The sequence below is a fragment of the Cicer arietinum genome, chromosome 1 (assembly GCF_000331145.2).
Source record: "Cicer arietinum cultivar CDC Frontier isolate Library 1 chromosome 1, Cicar.CDCFrontier_v2.0, whole genome shotgun sequence".
Lineage (NCBI taxonomy): Eukaryota > Viridiplantae > Streptophyta > Magnoliopsida > Fabales > Fabaceae > Cicer > Cicer arietinum.
In genome coordinates, this window is record NC_021160.2 from 7,668,334 (window position 1) to 7,674,390 (window position 6,057).

The window sequence follows — 6,057 nt, forward strand, 5'->3', positions numbered from 1 at the left end:
TATTCAAAAAAATTATGTAAGTCATTCTTATCCAAACTTGTATCACTAATTAAATGGTAAGCAAATTTTATACTAAATTGTCCATCATTGGACAAATCCCAATTAGGGGTATCTTTAGAATTAGTTTTAGACAGTTTCGCACCCAATAATATTGAACATTGAAGCTCACTCTTTTACAACAATGACAAACGGTAGTGTAGAAAGTTTATGCAAATCAAGGAGACTTTATCTCACTTCATATTCCTCAATTGAGAGTTAAGAATGGAAAACCCTAGGACTGTTAGGACAATGTTTTTGTCGTAAATTAAGTGTATATGAGACGGAAAAAATAAGAAAACTATTATTCTTTTTGAAACTAACAAGGATAATTAATTTGTAATTCTCCACTAACATTTTCAAAATAAATAAATACTTTTACTTTGGTCCATTAAAAAAAATCTTTTGGCTTTAGAAATTTTGGACATTGAAAATGAAGACTTTAATTAATACTGCATTATCGAAAAATCATCTAAAGATTTTTCCTTTTATTTTATTTTCATGTTTATTTTGTAAAATAGAGTATCTCAAATTGGGTCATGGCTAAACTCGTCCCAAATGTCATTTTCAAGCCCCAACATCATACGCTTCAATATTTTTAAAAATCTACCTCTTCTCATCAATCATAATGGTAAATGGCAAAAACAGACACGAGGAGGAAAGTGATGTGCACCATTTACTACACATGTAAATGTTATACTATCGGTGATACCTAACATTACACTATAGATTTGACAAATCCTACACATTTAAAATACAAATCATCTAACTAAAACTTTCACCCTAATCCAACCTTATGCCATACGTCACCGCATAAACGAAATAAAGCCCTACCCAATCTACTAATTTGACCATCCTCTTCGATCCAGTTTAGATCATGGTTATACCTAAGTATATACCTCTTTTTCTACTAAGAAAAAGAATATACCAATTTTAAAATCATTTATTAAGTTAAAATCACGATTAAAAATAGACCTTTTTTATTCAAACCCGTGTCGCCGTACTATTCTATTCCGGTTACCAAAAAAGCATCCAAAGGCAAATATGGGAATCTAAATTGAACATCAATGAATGGAAACGCAGTCCCTTGTCTCATGCTGAACTTTTGTAATTTTGCAATTCATCGTTCTTTGCGTGTTGCTTAATTTTGAAATTCCAAATACTTTTTCATTCTCTCCAACATTTAGCATGCCTCAACACACTTCATGATGAGGAAAGATATAGTTTGCCGGTATCTTTTTTGTAAGTAATAAAAAATATTAATTATTATATATTGATGGTTTAAATAATTATATATAGATATATCAAATGTTTATATCTGCATATTAAAAAAAATAGCATGCATTTCCCTCACACTAAATTTCATTTATATAAAAAAAATAGCATGATTTTTTTTTACTAAAAAAATGATTGTACCGGAAAAAATAGCATGATAAGACACAATTAATAAATATTATTAAATGCACGTAACTTTTTTTTCATTATTAATGTACAATTATTAAATTAAATTCATACAAAATACATTATTTTTTCCTATTATGTTAAAAAAAATTACTCATAAAATATGTACATATTAAACAGGTATTATAATATTAAATACAAACATTATCAAATGAAATTATTTAAATAATATATATATATATATGTGTGTGTGTGTGATAGAGTACAATTATACTATTTTATACATCAATAACAAACATTTTATTTCATATGTTGTCTAAATAATATATGAAAGTCAAAGCAATAACATTTTTGTGTGACTTTTTTGCATTCTAATTCTATATATAGTAAAATAGTAGTTATTACCCTAGTTAAAAATGAAATGGTAGTTATTACAACTTATAATCAATGGTCTCTATCTTTTGGTGTAATTACAATTTCATGATTTCAAAATGTTCAAATAATCTCCCAATTTCAATCAAAACCCTTGCCCCCACTCACTGCACAACAGTTGAATATGCACAAATTATTTTAGCAAATAATTTTATATTTACGTGTATTTTGGATTAGTTTACTACTAAATACTGCAAACAACTTAAATGAAAATAAATTTATAATAAAAATACTACACCTAGCACAGTTTAAAAAGTGGATAGAGATACTTTCGTGCCAGATATTGCTTTTGCCTTTATTAATTTTGTGGGGCATACTTTTTATCGTAAAATTTATTTAAAAAAGATAATGTCATATTTTTTCAATAATATATACTCCATTTCATTTACTACTTTTATCTCTTTCAAATTATTTTTTATTTTATAATATTAATATAATATTAATTATTGTTTTTATTAATATATTTTATTTATTATATCTTAAACTATAAATAAAAAATTAACTAACTACAATTAATTAAGATATTTGAATAAATAAAATTTATTTTATCATTAAAATCAATAAAGCTAATAATTTTCTGAAGAATTATGTATAACTCAAATTAAACAATTAAAATGAAATTAATAAATGAAATGAATAGAGTATATTGTCATAATTATTGGCATAGAAATTTGTTGCATTTATACAATAAATTTGAATAGAAAATAGGTTTTATCTAGATCTCTTATTGCCAATCGAACAAGTAATTGCCACTATCGTACTACAAAGTTATTAATAAAGTAGAAACTACTGTTTAAAAGGCAAAAGAAAAATCTAAATCTTGAATAGATGAATGATAGGAATACTTACTTTACGAACCATATATCCATGTCACACATAGTGGCCATTTAAAATGGTGAAAGGTATAGTTTAGAAACAAAAATAAAAGGGGAGTCAACTTTATGCGAGAGGGACTAATAAAAAGGCAAACAAAGACACACGAATCATGCACATTTGGTCACGCTTGCTCATCCATAAATAAGTAGGTGATTCCTACCCGTGAACATCTAATTCCAATTCCCTCTTGGGTTGGGTTTGGTGTATTTATTGTGACTTTATAAAGGCTTCATATAGTTAAGTAGGTTAGTTAAGGGATGATAATTATGGTGCCTGTGTGCCACATCTTGTGCTATGTTTATTTGGTAGTAATAAAATATTTTTGACTTTTTGAAAGAAAGAAAAAACTACTAGTCTCTTCCATCCTTAATTTGAAAGTATATATATGCGCTAATAATATTAAATACAAAAAAGTTATAGATTTTTGTGAAAAGATAAATACAAGCGGCATCTAAATAATACAGATCACCATCAAAGACATGAAAATAAAAAGTTAGATTAAAATTCTAAAACCTAACTCAAGTATTGAATCAGATTTGACTATTATTGATTGAAATCATACTCAAATCATTTTTCTTTGTATTTGATCCAACACCATCAAATAAGTTTGATGTGTTATGTCTCCTTGAAAATGTTACATACTTCACATGTAAAAGTAATACGATTCCTTATTTTTAAATAGTCCAAATGTATGTTAATCATATAAAATTAAAAAAGTGACAACCTTTTTATACCAATCACACATAACCCACTAAATTGTTGCATGTGGGTTAACAGTAAATTAGAAAAAGGCCTTGAACGTTTAACCAATTAAAAATACTTTGTCATATCAATCCAAATGAGAGACAATCAAAAATATATGTCAAGTAATTTCTTCAAATCCGCAACCATCCACACACAAGTTGGAAGAGCTATCTAGGATGCATTTTTTCAACAAGTTATCTTTCGTAGGCAATCAGTTGTGCAACAATATCCAAGCTAGTAGAGACACTTTAAGTGACACCATTTTGTTTCAAATAATGTAACCAAAGGAAGACTGATCTACATATGAGTTATGTATCAAACTACGATAATCATATTTCACATAGTACACACCAATAGTAGAATTTTTCCAAAGCAACAAATCATTCATGTGATCCTGCAAGTGAACGTTAGCTAACAAAAACACACGCTTTACCACCAACTCATTCTCCCAAAGAAACATATTACAATGACATCTACACTCATCACCCTCAACATCTCACCCCAATCAAAATATATACGCCACCAATATATTTATCACACACCACTTCAAACAAGCGCTTAAATCTACTACATAAAGGTTTGTCATCTAATCAAAACAAAGTATCCACCTCATTACCTACTTTTTCAGTTAAATTTTTAAAATTTTAGTGCTCTCCTACTCCCTCCACCTTCTACTTCTAAGTTCTTAATATCCTTCCACCGTAGAGAATCACAAGAAGTGTCATTCCACCACCTTATGACGACATTCTTACTTACAAGAAATAACCTTAAACCACGACCCATTCGTGTTAGTTTTAAGTCTCCACCACCATCTACCCAAAAGAGTCACATTAAACACACGCATGTTACGCAAACCAAACTCATCTTGCTCACACTCAAAACAATCATATTCCACTTAACCCAATTCCGTTTACGCCCCCACTACCATCCCAAAAAAAAATATTTAAAAAAGAATTCAATTTTAGAGATAGTATAGTCAAAAGCCTTGGAGAAAGAAAGAAAATACACTAGCAACGTAGACAAGACAACTTTAATGAGAAAAAAGCAGCCACCCAAAGATAAGGTACGATTCCTCCAACCATACAACCTTATTTGAATTTTCTTAATTACAGGATTCCAAAACGATAGCTTCCTCAGATTGTCACTAATTGGTAACCTAATGTACTTAAATGGTCCCTTCCTCACTGTAAAATTCAGTAACTTGATTGCCTCCATAAGCTAATACTCATTAACATTCACCTCAACCAGATGACTCTTGTGAAAATTCACCTTCAGACCTAAAGTCAATTCAAAAATAACTAAGTTTACTTCAATCACTCTTATATTATACCATTTTTTCCCGCCCATGAACAGAGTATCTTATGTGAATTGCAAATGAGAAACCCTCATATTCAAAATGTCACCCACATTATAATAAAAAAGATAGCTCAGTTTCGACTGAAGATCTCATCAAGGAACATAATCTTTCAACAACCAACACAAACAAAAGATATAAGCCCCATGTTTGAGACCCCGCCTGAAAAGAGACTCATTTGTTGGATATCCATTAACCAAAGTCGACGTCGTAGTTGAGCGTAAACACTCCTACCTCCAACACTCCTACCTCCAACACCTCCATTTAACAGAAAAATTCACGAAGGACAAAACACTTTCTAGATAACCCCACTTCATTGAATCATAAGTCTTCTTTAATATCAACCTTTAATAAAATTAACTCACTTTTCCTTGTCCTTGCCTCATTAAAATTTTCATTAGCCACCAAAATAACATTAAAAATCTGTCTACCCTTGATAAAGACAAACTGATTATCGGATATACCTTCCCAATTACAACTTTCAACCGATTATCTAATATCTTAACTAAAATTTTATATATACATCCAACAAGAGTTATGAGTGAGTCGAAATTCTTTGAATTGTCGAAAATTCTCCTTATTCAGAATAAAGACAATAAAAATACGATTAGACCACTTTCCTAGTTTTCTATTTGCATGAAACTCACACATAAAATTCATAAAGTTGTACTTAACATATTCCCAAAAAAAATTAGAAAGCCAAAGTTGACAGCATCAGGCCCAGGGCCTTCAAAAGTATCACAATCCCATACAATTTCCTCTTCCTCAAACATTCTCATCATATAGTTACTCTTGATTGAAATTGAAAATGCTCCACTACGTTCCTCCTAAGTCGACGTGATGGAAAATGGTTAATAATGATTATAACATATTTTTTAACGTTCAGTTTTTCCCCTACTCTCTTTTATATTATATTTAATTAATTTTTATAGAAAACTTTTAAAAAAAAATTTTGTTCAATGATTTTGATTGATATGATGTAAGGGACCAACTTGATATATATTTTAGGGAGAGAAAAAGACCAAAATCAACTTTAATATCTGTGGTTTGATTTTGTTTAATTTTTGCAAAATTTATTTATGAAATTCAAATCAAATCAAATTGAAGAAGAATCCATTGGTTTGTTTTTGTTCAATATGATTGACATTTAAAAAAATTAAATCTTAAATTGCACAATTATTCGCATTGGCGATTAGTTTTAAAAAAATCTTTCC